The sequence below is a fragment of the Balaenoptera borealis genome (assembly GCF_965194805.1).
Source record: "Balaenoptera borealis genome assembly, chromosome: X".
NCBI lineage: Eukaryota > Metazoa > Chordata > Mammalia > Artiodactyla > Balaenopteridae > Balaenoptera > Balaenoptera borealis.
This window is the reverse complement of record NC_138881.1, coordinates 98513186-98537257: the sequence shown is the minus strand read 5'-3', so window position 1 is coordinate 98537257 and position 24072 is coordinate 98513186. Positions and strand designations below refer to the sequence as shown.

At 38.0% G+C, this 24072-nt stretch overlaps 1 long non-coding RNA gene across 3 annotated transcripts in view; it reads left to right on the top strand.

Annotated features, from left to right (window-relative positions):
• Nucleotides 1-24072, top strand: part of LOC309620798 — a 432804-nt gene that overhangs the window by 280559 nt on the left and 128173 nt on the right. For 2 of the 3 annotated variants that reach the window (XR_014239635.1, XR_014239636.1), the window contains exons 4-5: nucleotides 1280-1362; nucleotides 4538-4585. This is a non-coding gene — a long non-coding RNA (uncharacterized lncRNA). Of the gene's footprint in view, nucleotides 1-1279; nucleotides 23559-24072 lie in introns of those variants that run through there. The other variant, XR_014239637.1, reaches the window with a different exon arrangement.

Genomic DNA, 24072 nt, shown 5'->3' with positions numbered 1-24072 from the left:
CACCAACAGTGCAAGAGGGTTCCCTTTTCTCCACACCCTCTCCAGCATTTATTGCTTGTAGATTTTTAATGATGGCCATTCTGACTGGTGTGAGGTGATACCTCATTGTAGTTTTGATTTGCATTTCTCTAATGATTAGTGATGTTGAACATTCTTTCATGTGTTTGTTGGCAATCTGCATATCTTCTTTGGAGAAATGTCTATTTGGGTCTTCTGCCCATTTTTGGATTGGGTAAGGTCAGACACTGTAAAACTCTTAGAGGAAAACATAGGCAGAACACTCAGTGACATAAATCACAGCAAGATCCTTTTTAACCCACCTCCTGGAGAAATGGAAATAGAAACAAAAATAAACAAATGGGACCTAATGAAACTTGAAAGCTTTTGCACAGCAAAGGAAACCATAAACAAGACCAAAAGGCAACCCTCAGAATGGGAGAAGATATTTGCAAATGAAGCAACTGACAAAGGGTTAATCTCCACAGTTTACAAGCAGCTCATGCAGTTCAATATCAAAAAACAAACAACCCAATCCAAAAATGAAAATGATTTTAAGATGACGGTTTCAGCCATTTTGGTGAGTTTCTCATTTCTCCTAGGTCTCTCCCAAGTAAGTATACATGTTGTTAAGCTTTTGTGTGATTTTCTCCTGTTTATCTGTCTCGTGTCAATTTAATTCTTAGACCTCCCGGAAGAACCTAGAAGGGTAGAGGAAAATTTTCCTCCCCAACATGAGCCATGGCAACTTTACGCAGAAAGAACTCTCTCAGTCTGCTTTACTCAGAATGGGGCTAGAGCCCTGGCAGGGAATTAATTAAAGCTTCAGGAACTGCTTTTTATTTCGCTGAGTATCCTCAAAATGAGTTGGGGCCGATTCAATTAGTATTAATAGAAAATTTACAATGGCACCATGCTGGGCCCTTGGTTACAATGTTCTCATGGACTCTAGTCTGTACTCATCTAATCTGTGTATTCACAGATTACTGAATGCCAGGTGAAAATTAAATATTCTGATACTTCTCAGCTTTGTGATCTTTGGCAAATCCATTTTCTTCTCTGAGCCTTCATCCTTCATTGCTTAAGTGTAGCCCCAGTGTGTGAAAGGGCTTATGAATTATAAAATAGCATGCAAATATATGCTATTAATAATCTCCTGGACTCTCTTAACTGTTAACACCATGTGTAGAGGATGAAAAGGATTCAACCATGCTGCAGCTGATAAGGTATATTTGACTATACTTCCGGTTAACTGTAATAAGTTTCATTTTATGTTTGCCAGTTTATTTTATGTGAGCAGCTTCACCATAGAGGAAATGTACACAGACACAGATTCAATGTTCAGAAGAGTTCCTGTACATAAAAGTAAGTATACAGGGTTATGTGAAAATCATGAACATGAATAGTCTTCAGGTGTTTTTAGGGACATTGTTTGAAATTCTTTGTGGATAGCACCTTTAAATACTGGATCTTGTCCAAAGGGAGTGGACTTGAATAAGTGAATTAGAAACACAATGAAAACTGGGGGGAGGGGAAGACAAAAGTAGAAGGACAGGCTTTTGTATACTCTTTAAAAGGTGGTTCAGAGCTGCTGGAGAAACAATTAACAGGCAAGTCTTAGCAGTGTGGAGTCCCACAGAGGAAGGAAAAAGCTGTGTGGGTTAAGAAAACACTATTCTCTTCAGGTCCTTCATGCTCAAGGTAACTGAAAAAGATTTTAAATAGGTAATTAATACCTGTCCTGCTTTAACTCCTTTTAAGAACAATATAGGAGTCGAAATAAATAAATGTAAAATTAATGCCTGTACTCAAAATAGTAGCTGAGAAAAAAATGGTACCATGAGACCAGAAAATTTGAAAAGGGCTTGAGACAGCCTGTAGGTGGGAAAAAGATAAGCCAACATTTTAAGAGCTAGGAGTTACATTAGGTTAGTCATAAGTACTGTACTTGAGTGTTCCTTTCCTTTCTGACTTTTGCTTTACTGTAGATATTTTGCAATGTATAAGTTAAAGTCAGTTCAGCAGTGTATGTGCCATTGTCTGAAGAAACAAGGCCATGTTTTTCTATAAAGTTCTGGGGAAGAGTTTGACCAGAGTATCTCTTCTTGTCTCCAATCCCTATGTCCACAGTAACTTTAATTTCCTCTGTGTCACCCCAGAAAGTCTTCACCCTGTAGCAGATCTCCATGGTCTTGTAAGATTCAGGACCACCCTAAAACTTGCCCTTCAACTCCATTATTATTTTAATGCTTAAACTGCCCTAATTATTTCCCTAGGATATTTCATTAGGATGAGCTGTTAGCTGTCGAGAAGGTTAGAGTTTCATTTTTGGAGAGTTTCTTTTACACTAATGGAGGTGAGAGCATGAGCTGGTAAAAGGATGTGAATCTTAGTCCTAATAAATTTCATTCTGAGAATTAGAATATTTTAAATGTAATATAGTACGGCAGGCTTAAGATTTGTATTGAAAGGATGGTGTCACCATAATGACATGCATTTTTTTAAGGCCTTTAGGAATAGATGACTAGACTATTAAGCCAGCATGTCCCCCGGGGAGTGCATTAACGAATTTAGGCCACAGGGTCGATTAGTAAATCACTGCTGTGATGCACTTATTCACCTCCCAGGGCCTCAAAGAGTTACTGCACCTCAGAAAGCCCCTGAGAGTAATTTATATACTGAAAGGATTTGACTGAATAAGTACAGTCTGATGTGTTTTAATGGGCTTTGATGAGCATCAAAGACCAACTTTTAGAGTAGCATTTGTGCTTCGCAGAGGTGGGATTGAGGGCTCCGCAATTTAGAATTTCCATCTCTTCTTTTGAAATAGAATGAAAATTGTGTCCCTATGACCTTTTCAAGGGGTCATTTGTTTTGCAGGCTAATGCTATTTCCCTCTGTTAGATGGCTCTATAACAATGGAGGAAGAGGCAGAATGGGCAATCAGTCAAGATACAAAGTGTTGAAAATGGCAAATGTTCAGTCTGATTAAATCTGGAGATACCGCTCATGCTAAAATCTGCTAAATGGAGTTTTATAAACACACAATATTGCCCTAGTTGTACTGTAATCCTATTACGCCACTCTTCTCCATAGATGCAGTACTAATGGAAAGTAGTCACGATGGTGGTTTGCCTGTTTTACATTAGAAAATCTTTTAGACCTATCTGTACTAGAATTTCATCCTGGGTTTATTCCACTCAATAGCCTCAGAAGCGTCATGTATTTCTAAAAGTGATATTTTACCCTTCATTAAACCTTGTATTCCAAGAAAAACGTGTCTTTGCAACATGTAACAAGGGAGATCTTATAATGACATTTAAAGTCTACAGACAGACAAGATTCACAATGAAATAATTTGGGTTCCTTGTATAATGAATAAATTTAAATCAATGCTAGGGGGAAGGGAAGTGTCTTGAGCGAAAAATTTTAGGATGCTCAGAAAGGTTGCAATATTTCCATCGCTAAATTAATATAAGGGGTACAATATTAGTCTCATGAAAGTTAATTAACTCCCCCTAGAGCAGCGCTTCTCAAAGGCAGGTCTGTAGACCACCTTCATCAGCATCACCTGGGGTGCTTATTTCAATTGCAAATTCTTGAGCACTACCTCAAACTTACTGAATGAGAATTTCTGAGAGTATAGGAAGGAACCTTCATTTTTAATTAGCTCTTCGGGTGATTCTTTTGCACACTTATGTTTGAGAAACCCCTAAAGGGCAGCAGGATATTTTGATAAGAAATCTAGTCAAAACTTTTGGCTCACAACCGCCATGGAAACACGTTCATTCAAGAGTCGTAAGCTTGTGAAACCAATACTCAAGTGACCACAACTGGATGTTTGATTGGTCACAACAAGGAATGCCAACCATATATGTAGCAACCACGTTTAGGAAAACACTTAGCCGTTAGAATACTGGGAACAAAATGAGATAAAATAGCTGGTCATCGGTCAGTTGTATATGCACAGGAAGTGTGAGAGGAGGGGGGAGGTAGAGAGGATAAAGAGAAGGTAATAGGACTCACTGTTTAATCCAACAGAGGTTGATAGTAGTAAGGATGAGGGGAGCTATAAGCAGAGAGGCAGCAGTGGTATATGAGAGGAGTGGGGGCCGTGTGTACAACTAGTACATAGGTTGCCTCAAGGTCCCTTTAACTCCAAAGCCCATGAACATTAACAGTATTCGTGTTTCTCAAAAAATGTAGTCCCCGTACTACGTGCATCATAATTACCTGTAGGTCTGTCAGAATGCAGGTTTCTGAGTTGCAACCCACCAGGCCAATTCAATCAGACCATCAGGGGGTTGGGAGTCCCGGAATCTGCATTTTGAGGATATTCAAGTGATCCTGATGGACATGAAAGCTTAGACCTGCAGTTGAGATAACTATCACAATTGTAGTACTCCCTTCTGGTAGCAAAACTTACTTTGGGCATTGTATGAATTTTTTATGGCTCCTTTGACAAACTACCCCAAAGGTGTGGCTTAAAAGAATGTAAATTTATGTAGTTTTTAATTTATATACGTTTATTATCTTACAGTTCTGTAGATCAGACTTCTGACACAGGTTTCACTGGGTGCAAATCAAGGTATGTGCAGGGCTGTGTTCACTTCTGGAGGCTCTAGGGGAGAATCTATTTCCTTGCTTTGTCCAGCTTCTAGAGGTTGCCCACTTTCCTTGGCTCGCATCCTCCTTTAAAGCCAGCAACATGGGGCTGAGTTTTCATGCTGCCATCTCTCTGGTCCTAGTCCTTACTCACATCTCCCTCTGACTCCTTCTGCCTTCCTCTTCCACTTATAAGGACCTTTATGGTTACATCGGGCCCGCCAAGATAATCTTATTTTAAGGTCAGCTGATGAATAGACTTCATTTTATCTACAAACTAAATTCCCCCTTTTGCCATGTAAAGTAACATGTTCACAGATTCTAGGGATTAGGAAATGGACATCTTGGGGTGGGGGGGGGCAAAGCTAATTTATTCCTCCATTCAATAGGCACCTATTGAGCACCTAACAGATGCCCATCACTGTGCCAAATGCTGGGGATAGAAAGTCAATAAGGCAGTTTTTGCCAATAATGTGTTTGTACTCTAGTGGGGAAGAGAGACATGTCATTAGTTATAGTGTAGTAAGTACTATGATGCAGGCATGCAAAAAGGCACAATGGGAACCCCCAAAGGGGTAATATTTATTTTTCTAAGGGAAGTTGAAGGTTTGGCATTGAACATTAGCTTTTCAACTGGTTTTTCAAGATGATTAGAATTTCACAATGTGAATACCAAAGGCAGAGCATCATAATCAGACAACTTGTACAAAGTCCTAAAGTTACGAAAGAATGTGGCTTGTCCGAGGATTAACTAGTTATTGGGTGTGGCTAAAACTTAGTTAGGGCAATGGTGTATGAAGTAGGTGTTGGCAGAAGATGGGGCTGGAGAGGCAAGGCAGGGACCAGATCACAAAGGAACTTTGTATGCGTTAGAGTTTGGACTGTGTTCTGCATGCAGTTGGAAACCATTGAAGGTTTTAAATAGGGGGATGGTATGATGAATCTGTGATGCTGGGTGGAGAATGAATGGAGGGGAAGGGAAGCAAGACTGAAGACAGAGAGAGCAACGAGAAAGGTAACAGTAATTGAGAGATGTCGGAGTCTGAACAAGAGTGTGACAGAGAATGGAGATCCAGGAATGGATCTGAGGGACAGAGAGGAAGAAGAATTAACAACATTTTGACTGACTCAAGGAAGTGGCATGGGGTAGAAGGGCATGGAATGGATGGGGGGTGGGGAGGGACTGAAAGAGATTGTAGAGTAGAAAGAAAAAAAGAATATGAGCTTTCTAGATAGAAAACAAAGTAGCTGGTATCCAGAGAAATGGAAAATGGAATAAAATGTGGAAATAGGAATAAAAGGTGGAAACTTTTTCCAAGTGGAGAATGGAATAAAAGATCAAGTAATATTAAGCTCTAAGTAGATATTTGATCTGGAGAATGTAGAGCAGTGACAAAAGCATAGATTTTACAACTAGTCATCTCTCTGTTACATTTGTGATTCTGTCATGTAGTAGCTAGATGGCCTTGGGTGAATTCTTTCACTTCCTTTTTTTTTTTTATTGAAGTATAGTTGATTTACAATGTTGTGTTAATTTCTGCTGTACAGCAAAGTGACTCCGTTTTATATATATATACTTTTTTATATTCTTTTCCATTATGGTTTGTCACAGGATACTGAATATAGTTCCCTGTGCTATACAGTAGGACCCTGTTGTGTATCCATTCTATATATAATAGTTTGCATCTGCTAATCCCAAACTCCCAGTCCTTCCCTCCTTGACTCCCCCCTTCCCCTTGGCAACCACAAGTCTGTTCTCTGTGTCTGTGAGTCTGTTTCTGTTTCATAGATAGGTTCATTTGTGTAATTATTTCGCATCTTTAAGCCTCATTTTCTCCATGTGAAAAATGAGGACACATTATGTATTCAAAATGCTGTGAGAATTAACTAAGGGAACATATATAAAGCACCAAGCAGTGCCTAAAATATAGTAGGGGACTAAAAAGTGCTGTTTTCCTTGATAACATTAACATTGGAAAAGGAAAAGGAACAGGACTCCAGTCCATCGGAGGGAGATTAGGGAAACAGAGGGACTATGGTCCTGGCAACATTATAAGACACAGGGACTCAGGTGCAGAGAACAAAGTAGAGTCCACGTATCTGAATCGTGGAGCAAGGAATAAGGCAGAAATCTAGTTAGGAGAACTGAGGTAAAAAATGATGGCTGATGGGTGATTTCATGTTATATAAATGTTACTTCAATAAAACTATTAAACACATAAAAAATAAAAGATTATGGGTGAATATAAAGCCAAGATGATTTGATGTACCATAAAAGTTGGTCTGATATACCTTAACTTCTTTCCTTCCTAAAGTAAGGACCCATCCTAACAACTAGACTGGGGTTCTGTCTGTCTGTGTGTGTGTGTGCGGGGGTGTATGTGTGTGGAAGCAACGACCCCAGTTGTGGAAGGAGGCAACCAGCAGAGGTCATGTATAGATGGCATCTGTGGTCCCATCAAGTGCCATAATTCTGTGATTTGATTTCAGCTGAAACACGTACATTGTGAAGCAACTGGAGCGAAAAAAGCCCATGCTTGTTCTGGCTTAGTTCAAGAGTGGTAGAATGAGAATCGGAAGAGGTGTTTGTTGGTTTTGTTTTGTTTGTTACAAATCAATTTGAGAATGAATGAAAGCATTAGAAACTCTCTCCCCCAAAACACACCCAGACACATGCACATGGTTGATATATAATTTCAGGAGGTTCAAAGATCCCCTGAAAATATCTGGGGCAGGGTATTACTCACAGTTCTTTCCATCACCCACTGATTCTCTACCACTTTTTTTCTTTAAAAAAATATGTTCTATATTTTAGGCATACTCTAAACACTTTATCTGATTTAACTTAGTTAATCCTTATGGCAAACCTATGAGGTGGTGTGGTAGGCTAATAATGGCTCCCAAAGATATGGCCCCATCCTAACCCTTGGAACCTGTGAATGTTACCTCCTATGGTAAAGTTTTTTGCAGATATAATTAAAGCTCTTGAGATGAAGATGCTATCCTGGATTATCCAGTTAGCTCTAAATGCTGTCACAAATGTCCTTATAAAAGAGAGGCATAGAGAGATCACACACACACAGAGGGCCATGTGGGGGTAGAGCAGAGATTGGAGTGATGTGGCCACAAACCACCAAATACTGCAGCCACTGGAAGCTGGAGAGGCAAGGCAGCATTGTCCCCTAGAGTCCTTGGAGGGAACAGGACCCTGCTGACATCTTGATTTCAGGCTTCTGGCCTCTAGAACTGTGAGACAATACATTTGTTTTCTTAAGTCACCCAGTTTGCTAAGCCACTCTTAGATTTCTAATCCTCGAAAATGGTGTGAGATAATATATGCTTTTTGTTTTACGCTGCCCAATTTGGGATAATTTGTTACACAGCAATAGATAACTAATACAGTGAGATAAGTGTATTTAAAAAAAACCCCTGAAACCCATTCATGGATCTTATAGCTGGAGTATAGGTTAAGAATCCTTGCTAAAGTAGTAAAAGGGTATAACAAGGTAGGACTGTGTCAGAAATTTATTGTTTAATGTTTCAGTGAACCAAAAGAAATACAGGATCTCGAAACTTGCATTAGACTCAGCAGTGGTTAGACTTTCCCTAGAGTACTGTATCTAATTATGGACTGCTTAATTCAAATGACATGTGGCAAACTTTAGGAGAGTTCAAGGAAGAACCATCAAAATGATGAGACAGTAGCAGGGTAGGAAGTGTGGAAAGATGAAAGTGAAGAGTTGAGTCTCAGAAAAAGGTACATAAAGCGTTAAATAACAACATATACTGCAGTGCCCTCCTTACTCTAGGAATGGTGTATATAAGAGAGAGGATGCCTAGAAGTTTTCTCTTCACGTATTTCTTCCAGTACCTGCCATTATGCCTAAGATTTTGCTATTAATAATATTCCTATTTTATTTTGCTTTATTTATTATTTTCTAGAGTCTCCTTACGCAAATTCCTCTGTGAAAGGTCAATTTATAAGATGCTGTCTTATGAACTGCTAATCAGGGATTGGTTTGCCAGGTTCTCTCCAACTAACTCAACTAAGCACTAGTCTTTAGGCGGGATAGTACATTGGTTAGGAGCATGGACTTTGGGGCCAGAAAACCTGTGTTCCCATCTTAGCTTGATTCTTTAACAACCCTGCAACCTTGGGAAAGCTACTCAACCTCTCTGTGTCTATAAAATGGGGGATAATAACTCTAATAGTGCCTTGTGAAGATTAAAGGTGTTCCTATGTGTAAAACTCTTAGTGAAGAAGCATATAGTAGATGTTATATCAATGTTAGCTATTATTACTTTCTTATAATAATCATTATTAGTTTCCCAGCCTTATTTACTCTTCTGACTGATAAGAAGAATACTTTCCAAGGTAGTTCCCTGGAGCTGCCACGTGGTCCATTCTGGGGTGAACTGAACTCACAGGGTAGTTCAGGAATTCTGTCCCCACACCCTCCTATCTGTGATTAGAAAGACTATGGACTTTCCATCAATCAAGAACATTCATGTTTTCTTTCCAAGTGGGAGAAAGTAGAAGGAACTTTTCCTATATAATCCCTGGTGGTCCTCCTGCCTGCCAAGTTATTTGGTAAACCCACAGTTCTGGCTTTCCAGGTATACCAGCCTTTTGCAGTTTTGGGACATTGGTTTCCTGCTTTGCTCTGCTGAAATTAAAAATTTTGCTTCCTCTGATTATAGTAACTATCAGCCACACCCAACTTCTAAATCTAAGGCAACTCGAAGTTGCCTATTTACCTTTGATGGAGAGTTTTGTTGAGCTTTTTAAGTTGAGGGCAAAAATATATATTTCTTTCCTCATTGTTTTATGTAAGTCTCTTCTGTTTGCAAGTAAGAAAACTAATCTTAAATCAGCTTAAGCTCCACATTCTCACTTTCTGTGCTTAGTTCAAATTTCTGAGAGAGAAAATGTCATTGGCTACTGGTCATCCAGTGGGTTGGCTACTCTTAAGTTGGGCGTCTATCTCTGGGGGTAGGTAGTGGTGTTGTTTATATAGATAAGGTCGTGGCCTGAGAAGACAGCCCCAAAGATGTAAATGACTACTACTTTTGCCCATATCTAGGGCATGTACTCCTTTATAGGTTATATTTATTTTCTTCTCATGTGAGGTTCACAACCTAGTTTACCACTGGGCTACCTCTTCAAGGCATACCTTTTCGTCTTGTGATTTTATGATGTCCAAGGCTGGTCAAGTCTTGTCACTGCCATGTCAATATTCCTCTTGACCTTGAAACTTCCCTGACCCTAGCTCATGTCTTTAGGTTCATTTATTTTTTTAAAATTAAATAACCTGATGAATGAATCCATTGGTCTACAACCCACAAGGAATATAGTGCCTCCTACCCATAGCCTGAAGAGCTGAGATTTATAAGGGCATATTTAGAAAGCTGAGCAAATTTTCACCCCACCCTTCCTGCTGTGTGAGGGCACCATCTTATGCCAGGAGAAGTAGCAGTTGACAGACACTCCCATGCTCCCTCCATGCTTAGAAAGAAGTAGGTAGCAACAGCAATATTCCTTCCCTTTGCAGAATACAGATCTTTGGCATAAAACACTTAAAAGGTTACCAACTCATGAAATAGTGGGTGGCATAGTAGAAAACCCCTCAGAAAGGGGGTCAAGAGACCTGGTTGGTAATCCCAGATTGAACCACACCATGTGTATGACTTTTGGATTCTATGCAGAGAGTCGGCCTGGTGCCGTCCATAAGGCTAGACTAACGTTTCATTATTTCTCAGAACCAGCTGGGTTGCTCTGGAAGCTTCTAAGTTGCCTATGCAACATAAATATTTGTAAAAAAACCACAGTTCCTCATTCAGCATTTGCGCTCATACTGGAGCGACTGCTTGCAGCTGAGCAGTATTAGGCATCCCAGGATGAATGCTGTAATGTTGAGGTATGTGTAGCATTGACGGGGCTAAAGGCATGCCAGAAGCTGACTTGGGGCGAGGGTTCCCTCTCCCTTTCCCTGAATGTGCCTCTTGGCACTCTGTCCATCTTAGAGAATGAAGACTGGCAAATTGCCTGCCTCTTTTTATTCTGTTTATTCTGCAAATGCCAAGAGAGCTATGAGGAAGATAGACTGAAAATTAGATCCTAGAATAATGGGTCCTTGAATTGAGAGATGGAAACTCTGGAGCTGTGTTTATCCAAGGCATCTGTTTTCCTGCTTCTTTGTCCACATCTTTGGTAAAGAGGTCCTCCTAAATTCCAGCAGCCAGGTGGAAAGTTCGGGATGGATGGCTCACATCTAGGGCCCTAGGCTAAAACTAGCTACTCTTCAGACGAAACAGAAGCCTCTGAGCCAGGCTGTTTCTTAGTAGTAGTAGAGTTAGTACTTTATTATGACAGCTCCTAGCACCTGCCTTGTTCAGCTTGATATGTTTGATGATCGATGTTTTGGACCTTGGATTTGGTTGATAGCATGGTGGTTTGTAGCATGGTGAAGCCATTTGACACTGGGAATAAAGAAGTAGAATTAGCTAAGACTATATATACTTGGTTTGTGTTTAGCGTCATTTTGCTATGGTGGTTTCTAGGTTCAGTTGACGCTCCTGTAGATGCTAGAACTCAAACGGATTTCTGCCTAGTTACTCATTTTCTAATGTATGTGCAAGAGAAAGTTCCACTTTCAAAGAATCCAGTTATTTTCTTCTGTCCTTCATCTCTTTCATAATAGTAATACTAAAAGTCCTATGTATCAAGTATTTTTTTGGCAGTCACTGTACAATACATAACATCTACCATCTCATTAAATCCCCAAAATAACTCTCAGGGGGTTATTATCATTCATTCCATTTTATAAATAAGGATACTGAGATTCAGAGAAATCAAGTCAACTTTTTAGGATTGGACAACTAAGTTGCAGAACTGGGATTCAACTCCAGATCTATCTAATTTCAGTATGCATATTATTAATGACTACTCTATACTATCTCCCATTACATTATACTGCAAACACTTTCAGTAATCACAAGAGTATGGCTCCCTAAGGTCAGAGGGTTAGGTTCAGCAACTCACTTAAGTGTGGAAAAAACATAGGGCACTTTGGCAACATCTACAGAAAATCAGAGAGGTAACTAAATGACAGAATGACAGATACTAGAGACAAAGACTCCTGGCCAGAAAGAGTTCCACATAAATAACCAGCCACAAAAATAGGTCCACCAGTGCCACAGTGGCATCTAAGTCAGTGGCATACATATTGAACTAAAGCATTTAGAAATCATCTCCAAAAACAAAGGTAGAAATATAAATTTTGAATGAAAATAAAAAATCAACCTCAATTGTAATTAGATAAATGCAATGTAAACAAATTTTTTTTATATCTTCTTAAACCCTTTCAGATTTACAGTGATGGAAAAATTGATGATAGTGTTGGAGAGATTGTGAGGAAAATCGGTGTTCTAGTTCGCTGCTGATAGCAACATAAATTGGTTAATACATTTTTAGGAGGAAATTTATAAAATCAACCTCAGTTGAAAAGTGGATAGCCCTTCATTCAGCAGTTCTACTTCTAGAAATTTATCAGGCAAATAGGCAAATATCTATGTATAAGGATGCTCATTTCAATGGTCATATTTGGCAAACTTGAGAACCAGTTTAAATAATTACTACTAATAAATTTTATTAATCACTATGATAGAATAATATGCAGCCCTTAAAATGATATGTGACTGTATTTACTTATATGAAAAGAGATTCAGGTTATAAAACCTTATGTATAGTAATCATTTCATCTTTACCTATGTGTCTGTCTAGGAAGATATAATTATAAAAGGTTAGCTAATTATAACTGGGCAGTGGATATTCTTCTTTTTCTAATATGTGTTTTTTTTCCTTCAACGTTTTACAGTAAGTAGCATCACTTAAATGATCTGAAACGTGTAAAACTTTTCTTTTTTTTTTTTGGCCGTGCCACAAGGCTTGTGGGATCTTAGTTCCCCAAGCAGGGATTGAACCCACGCCCTTGGCAATTAAAGCATGGAGTCCTAACCACTGGACCACCAGGAAATTCCTAAAACTTTTTTTTGAATTGACGTAGAGTTGATTTACAATGTTGTGTTAATTTCTACTGTAAAGCAAAGTGATTCAGTTATATATATATATATTTTTCAGATTAGTATCCATTATAGGTTATTACAAGATATTGAATATAGTACCCTGTGCTATACAGTAGGAACTTGTTTTTCCATTCTGTATATACTAGCTTGTATCTGCTAACCCCAAACTCCCACTCCATCCCTCCCCCACACCTCCTCCCCCTTGGCAACCACAGATCTGTTCTGTATGTCTGTGACTCTGTTTCTGTTTTGTAGATAAGTTCATTTGTGTCATACTTTAGGTTTCACATATAAGTGATATCATATGGTATTTGTCTTTCTCTTTCTGCCTTACTTCACTTAGTATGATAATCTCTAGGTCCATCCATGTTGCTGCAAATGGCATTATTTCCTTCACTTTTTATGGCTGAGTAGTATTCCATTGCATATATGTACCACATCTTCTTCATCCATTCATCTGTCGATGGACATTTCGGTTGTTTCCATGTCTTGGCTATTGTAAATAGTGCTACTATGAACATAGGAGTGCATGTATCTTTTTGAATTATAGTTTTGTCTGGATATATGCCCAGGAGTGGGATTTCTGGATCACATGGCAACTCTATTTTTAGTTTTTCGAGGAAGCTCCATACTGTTTTCCATAGTGGCTGCACCAGCTTACATTCCCACCAACAGTGTAGGAGGGTTCCGATTTCTCCACACCCTCTCTGACATTTATTATTTGTAGACTTTTTGCTGATGGCCATTCTGACTGGTGTAAGGTGGTATCTCATTGTAATTTTGATTTGCATTTCTCTAATAATTAGCGATGTTGAACATCTTTTCATGTGCCTGTTAACCATCTTTATGTCTTCTTTGGAGAAATGTCTATTCAGGTCTTCTGCCCATATTTTGATTGGGTTGTTTGTTTTTTGTTGTTGTTGTATGAGTTGTTTGTATATTTTAGAAATTAAGCCCTTGTTGGTTGCATAGCTTGCAAATATTTTCTCCCATTCCGTAGGTTGTCTTTTTGTTTGTTTATGGTTTCCTTTGCTGTGCAAAAGCTTGTAAGTTTAAGTCCCATTTGAAACATGTAAAACTTTTTTTCCACTTACAAATTATGTGTTAGAGCTTGTCAGTGGTGGGGTGGGTCAAATCTTCCCACCAATGTTGCATAGGAACTTGGTGTCACAGTAGATTATGGATATAGGAGGAAATGTACCTGAATATTTGAAGCTTAGTAACAAGAACTGGAGGTCTAGCAAAGAAAAATAGTGTTGGTAGTATGCGGAGAGTTAGGCAGATTGGTGGTCAGTACCTGGGCAATCGTGGAAGATTTGGAATCATTAGAATACAGGGCAAGACTATTCATTTCATGGTGCCAATTTTCTTATATTTTAGTAACATATAGTTCCTACTGATATCCTGCACAGATTTAATGACTGAGGCCTTTTAGACAGATAGGGCAGAGTCAGGAGAAAGTCAGCTTTGTGTCACGGGACAGTCTGGTATGATCTGACTCTTTGAAGCTTGCTTTTTATACCACAGTTGTCATTGGCTGTCTTTTTTTTAAAACAGCTCCATTGAGGTGTAATTTACATACCGGACATTCATCCACTTAAAATGTCCAATTCAGTGACTTTTAGTAAATTTAAAGAGTTGTGCAACCCTTCTCACAAACCAGGTTTAAATTTTCATCTCCCTCCGAAGAAACTCCATTACATTAGCAATAATACCCCATTTTCCCATCCCCTTAGCTCTAGGCAACTACTAATCTACTTTTTATCTCTTTGGACTTGCCCATTCTGGGCCTTTCATATAAATGGAATCATATAGTATGTGGTCTTTTGTGATTGGCTTCTCCACTTTCTTAGCATAAGGTTTTCAAGGTTCATTCATGTTGTAGCGTGTCATAGACTGTCTTCATAGCATTGAAAGAGAAAAGCATAAATGATTAATGAGAAGCCTTTTCTCTGCTCAAAAGGAAAAACATTTTTAAAAACCAAAAGGATTGTTGCAGAATGGACACTAAAGACTGAGGATTTACGACAAGTGAGAAAGGAAAGGGTAATAAGAAATCAAAAGACTCTACTTGTGAAATTGAAACTGATAAACTCAATGAAGAGAAAAATTTTAAATATCTTTAAGTGGTTGCAGGAACTAGAAGAATTGGGGCAAAACTATAATGTTTTGCTTTATATAATAAACGACTGCTTAAAATTAATGCAAAGTTTCAGAGGAGATACGATACCTGCTCAAGAGAAGATAATAGAAGAAAGTGATACCTTAGCTCTTCGTCTTTGGAGGTATCTCATTGAAAATCTTTTTGAGTTGGATTATGGATAACATTAGGGGTGGCAATAGCAGGACTGCTGGATCTCCAGAAAAATTCATCAGGTCCTATTAGAGGAAAGCAGACAAGAAGAAAGATCTAGCATCATGATTTGGGAGATAGAAATTCACTGTGGTTGAGGGACGGACAAAATGGGTGAAGGTGATCAAAAGGTACAAACTTCCAGTTATAAATAAGTCCTAGGAATTTCATGTACAGATGATGACTATAGTTAATGACACTGTATTGTATATTTGAAAGTTGCTAAGAGAGTAGATCTTAAATGTGCTTGTAAAACTTTTGCCATTTGCAGCAACGTGGATACACTAGGAGGGTATTATGCTAAGTGAAATAAGTCAGACAGACAAAAACAAATATTGTATGATATCATTTATATGTGGAACCTAAAAAATACAATGAACTAGTGAATATAACAAAAAAGAAACAGACTCACAGATACAGAGAACAAACTAGTGATTACCGGTGGGGATGGGGAGAGGGGAGGGGCAAGATAGGGGTGGAGGAGTAAGAGGTAGAAACTATTAGGTGTAAAATAAGCTACAAGGATATATTGTACAGCACAGGGAATATAGCCAATATTTTATAATAACTATAAATGGAGTATAACCTTTAAAAATTGTGAATCACTATGTTGTATACCTGTAACTTATACAATATTGTACAGCAACTATACTTCGATTTAAAAAATATTCTTGTCACAAGAAGACAAAAATGGTGGTGATGGATATTAACTTGTCTTATTGTGGTGATCATTTTGCAATATATACAAATATGGAATCATTATGTTGTAATCTGAAACTAATATCAATTATATCTCAATAAAGTATATAATATGTAATATATAATATATAGTATATAATCTAAATATATATATGAAAAAAAGACTCATGGAGATGGCAGACATACTATAGATAAAAAAGAGATCCAGAAGGAATATTGGCCTATAGAACAAACTACGTTGGATCAGAGAGAGGAGACTGAATAAACTCTGTATATGAAGGGAAAATATGGAAAATTTGAGTGTTGAGCTAATAAGAAATGAATCATAAATATCTGTGGAAATGTTATTGCTTTATTTGGTAGTGAGAAAGGACGATAAATATGTATAATATGTAAATAATTTTGCTAATTAAAAATCTACAAGGACCAAACAAGATAATGACTGGAAAAGCAGTTTGAAAAACAGAAAGCGCTATGCAAATGTAGTTGCCGTTGTCATTAAGTTTTGTGCTTTAGACTCTAGATTATTCTCTTTGCATCAGACTATTCAAGGATACTGCTTTATTGTCTTCCTTGGCCAAAACCCCATTTTGTGGCCTTTGGATTTTGGATTTTTCCTTCGGTCATTGTCTTCCCGGTTCTGATATGTATTCCATATTGCTGATTTTAGTTGCTTATCCTACTTGTCTCAGCCTTGCCTAGTCTCTTGGTTCTTCTCTATATGTGGTAATCCCAGTATCAATCCCAGTAGGCTCTGATTTTCACTCAGTCTGAAGGCTTGTGGCATGTAGTGAGGTGGGGAAAATGCATTGGGTCATGTCCATCGTGCCATTTCATGCTCTTTGCCTTCCTTTCTCTGCGTCTTGTCTTTGTTAGTGGTTCCATCATGGCCTCACTGATTCAGGCTTACAAACGTGAAATCTTCCCCTCCTTCACTTAAAATGTTTCTGGAACACCTACTCTGTACAAGGACCAGCTGTGCTAAATAGTAGAAGGAGCTCTTGCCATCAAGGAGCTCATAGTCAAATGTAAAATAAGGATGTCTATATAACTAATAATAATATAAAGGTTGATACATGCTATGATGAAGTTGCAAGAAAAGGACAAATTTAATTGACACTGAAAATGAGAAAAGGTTTCAGAGAGAAAGGGATATTTGAGCTGCATGTTTTTTCCTTAAAGGTGTAAATTTCATACAGTAAGTCACCCTTTTCAGTATACAATTCAGTCACCCCATAACCACCCCCCTTGCTCCTCTGTAATCAAACCTTCCCCCTACCCCCAGGCCCTGACAACCACTAATATGTTAGTTGTCTATAGTTTTGCCTTTTCCAGATTGTCATAAAAAACGAATAATATACTGTATAAAAAGAAGCCAGTGTAAAAATGCTTTATAGTGTAACACATTTGAGATTCATCCATGTGGTTGAGTGTATCAGTAGTTCATTCCTTTTTATTTCCAAGTAATATTGCATTTTATGGATGCATTACAGTTTGTATATCCATCTATCAGTTTGGGTTGTTTCCACTTTGGGGTATACAGGTTTTTGTGTGAATATGATTTTTAATTTCAGTTTGGTAAATGTCTAGGAATGGAATTGCTGTGTTGTATGGTAAGTTTATAAGAAACTATCAAACTGTTTTCCAAAGTGGCTGTACCTACCAGCACTATATGAATGTTCTGGTTGTTTTGCATCCCTGCTAGTACTTGGTAATGTCAGTTCTTTTTTTTTTTTTTCTTTTTTTTAATATTATAGCATTCTAAATAGTGTGTAGTGATATCTAAATGTGTTTTTAATGTGATTTCCCTATGGTTAAATATGAACATCCTTCCATATCTTTATTTGCCATCTGTATATGTTGGGTGAAGTTTCTATTCAAATATTTTGCCCATTTCTAATTGAGTTGTTATTATTCAGGGTTTTTTCCCATTTTTATTGAGGGTTATTTTAACCACTATCTAATTTTCATCACCCCAAAAGGAAAGCCCATACCCTTTAACAGTCACTCTCCATTTTCCTTACCTCCAGCCCCTGGCAACTACTAATGTACTTTCTATCGCTATGGATTTGCATATCCTGGACATTTCATATAAATGGAATCATATAATATATGGCCTTTTGTGTATTCATTTTAGCATAAATTTATTCAAGGATTATCCATGTTGTAGCATGTAACCAGTACTTAATTCCTTTTATGGCTGAATAGTATTCCATCGTATGGATATATCACAATTTGTTTATCCATTCATCAGTTAATGGAGAATTGGTTTATTTCCATTTGCTGGCTATTATGTGTTTTTTTTTGTTTGTTTTTTTTTTGCTGCACCGCACGGCATGTGGGATCTTTGTTCCCCAACCAGGGATTGAACCCAAGCCCCCTGCATTGGAAGGCGGAGTTTTAACCACTGGACCACCGGGGAATTCCCTGCTGGCTATTATGAATAATGCTGCTATAAACATTCATGTGAAAACTTTATGTGGATATGTTTTCAGTTCTTTTGGCTGTATACGTAGAAGTGGAATTGCTGGGTCATACGGTAACTCTGTACTTAACTTTTTGAGAAATACTGAGTTTTGAGAGTTCTTTATATATGCTGGATACAACTCATTTATGAGATATGTGATTTGCACATATTTTTTTCCGAGTCTGTGGCTTCTCTTTTCATTATCTTAATAGTGTTCTTTGAAGTTAATTTGCCAGATTTTTCATGGATCATATTTCAGTGCCGTATCTATGAAACCTTTGTCTAAACCAAGGTTATGAAGATTTTGTTCTATGTTTTCTTCTAGAAGTTTTATAGTTTTAGGGTTTACATTTAGGTCTATAATTCATTTTGAGTTAATTTTTGTGTATGATGTGAGGTATGAATCAAGTTGATTTTTTGCATGTGGATATCCAATTGTACAAACACCATTGCCTTTATCCTTTGTCAAAAACCAGTTGGCCATATTTGTGTGGGTCTATTTCTGGACTCTCTATTCTGTCCCTTTGATCTGTATGTTTATCCTTTTGCCAATATCATACTCTCTGAGTACTGTAGCAATGTAGTAAGCCTTACTATCAGGTGGAGTGAGTCCTCCAACTTTGTTCTTTTTCAAAATTGCTTTGACTATACTAGTTCCTTTCCCTTTCCATATGAATTTTTTTTTGAACCAACTTGTCTACTTCTACAAGAAAAATTTCCTGCTAGAAAAATTTTTTTAACATCTTTACTGGAGTATAATCACTTTACAATGGTGTGTTAGTTTCTGCTTTATAACAAAGTGTATCAGTTATACATATACATATATCCCCATATCTCCTCCCTCTTGCGTCTCCCTCCCACCCTCCCTATCCGACCACTCTAGGTGGTCACAAAGCACCGAGCTGATCTCCCTGTGCTATGCAGTTGCTTCCCACTAGCTAGCTATTTTACATTTGGTAGTGTATATATGTCCATGCCACTCTCTCACTTCGTCCCAGCTTACCCTTCCCCCTCCCCGTGTCCTCAAGTCCATTCTCTACGTCTGTGTCTTTATTCCTGTCCTGCCCCTAGGTTCTTCAGAACCATTTTTTTCTTTTTTTTTAGATTCCATATATATGTGTTAGCATATGGTGTTTGTTTTTCTCTTTCTGGCTTACTTCACTCTGTATGACACACTCTAGATCCATCCACCTCACTACAACTAACTCAATTTCGTTTCTTTTTATGGCTGAGTAATATTCCATTGTATATATTTGCCACATCTTCTTTATCCATTCATCTGTCATTGGACACTTAGGTTGCTTCCATGTCCTGGCTATTGTAAATAGAGCTGCAATGAACATTGTGGTCCATGACACTTTTTGAATTATGGTTTTCTCAGGGTATATGCCCAGTAGTGGGATTGCTGGGTCGTATGGTAGTTCTATTTTTAGTTTTTTAAGGAACCTCCATACTGTTCTCCATAGTGGCTGTATCAATTTACATTCCCACCAACAGTGCAAGAGGGTTCCCTTTTCTCCACACCCTCTCCAGCATTTATTGTTTGTAGATTTTTTGATGATGGCCATTCTGACTGGTGTGAGGTGATACCTCATTGTAGTTTTGATCTGCATTTCTCTAATGATTAGTGATGTTGAGCATTCTTTCATGTGTTTGTTGGCAATCTGTATATCTTCTTTGGAGAAATGTCTATTTAGGTCTTCTGCCCATTTTTGGATTGGGTTGTTTGTTTTTTTGATATTGAGCTGCTTGTAAATTTTGGAGATTAATCCTTTGTCAGTTGCTTCATTTGCAAATATTTTCTCCCATTTTGAGGGTTGTCTTTTCGTCTTGTTTATGGTTTCCTTTGCTGTGCAAAAGCTTTGAAGTTTCATTAGGTCCCATTTGTTTCTTTTTGTTTTTATTTCCATTTCTCTAGGAGGTGGGTCACTGCTAGAAAATTTTGACTGTAGTTGTAGTTGAATTTGTAGATCAGTTTGGGGAGATTCAACCTCTTAACAATATTGCGTCTTCCAATCCGTGAATGTGGTATGTCTCTCCATTTATTTAGGTTTTCTTTGAAGTTTTTCAATAATGTTTTGCAGGATGTTTTTTTTCCCACACATACAGATCTTGCACATATTTTCCTAGATTTATACCAGTATATTTTATGCTTTTTAATGCTACTGTAAATGGTACATTTTTCTTCAATATCCAATTGTTCATTGCTAGTATATAGAAATACAATTTATTTTTACATATTAACCTTGTATCCTGAGACCTTGCTAAACTCACTTAGTTCTGTCAGCTCTTTTGTATTTTGCTTGAGGTTTTCTACATAGACAATCATGTCATATGCAGATAGAGACAGTTTTATTTCTTCCTTTTCAATCTGTGTGCCTTTTAGTTCTTCTTCTTGCTTTTGCCAGTGGCTAGTACCTCCAGAACAATGTTGAATATGAGTGGTGAACGTAAACATTCTTACCTTGTTCTGGATCTTTGAGGGAAGGCATTCACTCTCTTACCCTTAAATATGAAAGCTGTAGTTTTGTAGTTTCCTCAGGTTGAGGAAGTTCCCTTATAACCCTACTTTGCTGAGAGTTTTTATTAGGAATGGAGATTGGACTTTGCCAAATGATTTACCGTGTTTATTGAGATTTAATGTGCATATGAATTGCCTAGGTATCTTATTAAATTATAGATTCTGATTCATTCAGTCTGGGAGGGCCTGAGATTCTGTGATTCTGCATTTCTTTTTTCTTTTCTTTTTTTTTTTTTCCCTGGCTGTGCTGCACAGCTTGTGGGATATTAGTTCCCTGACCAGGGATTGAGCCCAGGCTCTTGGCAGTGAAAGCATGGAGTCCTAACCATTGGACCGCCAGGGAATTCATGATTCTGCATTTCTAATAAGCTCTGAGATGATGTTGATGTTGTTCGATAACAGACCACATTTTGAATAGCATAGACCTAGGGTATAATCTCTATGGTTTGAAGGGAAGACAGTATTGAAGGATGCTGTAAAAGTAAGAGTTGCAAGGAGAAATGTAGAGAACAAATTTTGTCCTGGAGGCCAGTGAAGGAGAGTATCAAGAATGAGGGAGTCACCAACAGTTTTAACTTTTGTTTTTGTTTTTATTCTTTTTATTTATTTATTTTTTACCAACAGTTTTAAAAGCTTCAATATTAGATTTGTCAAACATGAAATTAGTGTTGGTTTTTTAAAAATAATTAATTAATTTATTTATTTATTTATTTTTGGCTGCATTGGGTCTTCGTTGCTGGGCACGGGCTTTCTCTACTTGTGGCGAGCGGGGGCTACTCTTCGTTGCGGTGCGCGGGCTTCTCATTGCGGTGGCTTCTCTTGTTGCGGAGCACGGGCTCTAGGCACGTGGGCTCAGTAGTTGTGGCTCATGGGCTCTAGAGCACAGGCTCAGTAGTTGTGGTGCACGGGCTTAGTTGCTCCGTGTCATGTGGGATCTTCCCGGACCAGGGCTCGAACCCATTTCCCCTGCATTGGCAGGCGGATTCTTAACCACTGTGCCACCAGGGAAGTCCCTAGTGTTGGTTTTATAGCAGAAGTTGTACTATTTGTTTCTTGCACATATTTGTACTATTTGAAGTATCACATCATATTATAAAACGAAGCCTCCCTCATTGTCCACATCTGTTTAGTTCCCAAGTTTGGATTGTGGCAGTTCAGATAAGAGAGAACACAATGTGATCTGAATATATTTGTTTCCTGAGTGTTGAGTCATGTGTAGTAAGAGTCAGATAATGAGGAGTATGTGTCTTAACTCAAAAAATGTGTCCTAAAATATTTGGTTTCTATGTTAGTATAACAAGAGCTCAAATATTTATATTTGTTTATATCTTTTTTTCCCCTACTAGCTGCATACTTCTTGAGATTTAGGATTATGTGTTTGTCTTTTTCTTCTCAGACCCTTGTATTATCACTTGGTACATGGTAGATGCTCATTAAACGTTCATTGAATTGTTGAAATGAGCCAATGGGAGGAAGACAAATTATAGACTACTTTCTCAAGGATTTAGTAGCAGAGGGATGGAGAATGATAATCAGATAGGTAAGGAAGATTCAGGGTTGAATGAAGGCTTGTTTTCCTCTTCTTTTTTATTTTTAGCCATATAGGTATGTGGTTAATTGCAGGCAGAGAAGAAAGACCCAATAACTAGGAAGTGATTGAAATTATAAGAGAGAAAAAGAATAATTAACAGAGCATGTTTCTGTAGCACATAAAGAGCACAGGTAGCTGGCTTAATCGTAAGGGGGGAAAACATGACAATACTTTAACCCATTTTGCATTCAGTCATGTAGAATCTTCCTTTAGCACAAAACCATTCAGACATAGCTTTCACTATAATCAGCCCTAATCCAGGACCTCATTGCTTTTTACCTGAGTAATTTATAATTTGTCTCCTTCTCTATGTTCTCATTCAAACTCTTCTTTGCAAGTGGCTGTTGGAACTCTCTCCCAAAATCTTTTCCAGAAACAATCTTCCTGCTGGAGAACCCATAAGGGGCCCCTCCTATCTGATTTCTGACTTCAGCCTAGTACCTCCACCCCTTGAGATGGATGATGGTGTTGGGTTGTTACTGTTTTCTTCAGCCCTAGATTTCTTTATAGGTTCCATTATCAGAGACTAATATGTGACTCTTGATTCTGTTGCTATGTTGGCATCTAACACAATGAAATTTGTTCCTATAACTGAAAGTAAATGATGATAATACCTTCCATTTTGTAATCAGAGACAAGGATTTCTGCCAAGGAGACATTCTCAAAAAAACTTTATTTCAAAGGAATGCCATCAAATGGATAGCTCTGTATGCATGTGTGTGTGTGTGTTTTATGTCACAGACATAATTTCTATTTGATATGAGTTTATTCTCATGTGTGGGCTAATTGATAGCTTACAGGGTACTTGTGTTTTGCAGTCTGTTGTTTTTGCTCTGAGCAAAAATTTACTCAACTGATGAGAATATTTTGACAACTCTGCCTGTGTGTCCAGGAACTGCAATTTGGTATGAATTTTCTGGCTGCAGTGACCCAATTTTAAGATGTAAAATAGAATACTCTAAATTTATATGGAAATAATATAGCTAGCCTGGCTCCCCACAAGGAGTAACAAACATTAAGACCTTGTACAGCTCCTAATATATAAAATCATAGGATGGAAACATCATGATTATTGTCTCCTAATCTCATTTGCAAATGTTACAAATGTTGTTTACTGAAATCAAGTTGTAACAAAAATTACAAAGAATTATGGTTTTTAGCTTGAGAAAACAGTTCAATTTTTTTCTTAGGAATGTCTCGGTCAACATTTTATGATTTATTTGTACCTTTAAAAATACCCATACTTGGGCTTCCCTGGTGGCGCAGTGGTTGAGAGTCTGCCTGCCAGTGCAGGGGACACGGGTTCGAGCCCTGGTCTGGGAAGATCCCACATGCCGCGGAGCAGCTGGGCCCGTGAGCCACAACTACTGAGCCTGCGCGTCTGGAGCCTATGCTCCGCAACAAGAGAGGCCACGATAGTGAGAGGCCCGCGCACCGCGATGAAGAGTGGCCCCCGCTTGCCTCAACTAGAGAAAGCCCTAGCACAGAAACGAAGACCCAACATAGCAGTCAATCAATCAATAAATAAATCTTAAAAAAAAAAAAAAAATACCCATACTTTCTCAAAATTCTTCATTTCTTGATGGCCCCACATATACATATGCCCAAATAATTAATTTTCAACAAAGTGTTCTGTCATTTTTCTATTGTGTTCAGTAGTTCAATAACTGCCTTTATGGTGCTTCATTGTGATTCCTATCTCCTCATTCATTTTTCAGCTATTTAACTTTTAAGATTCTGGTCACATAAAGGAA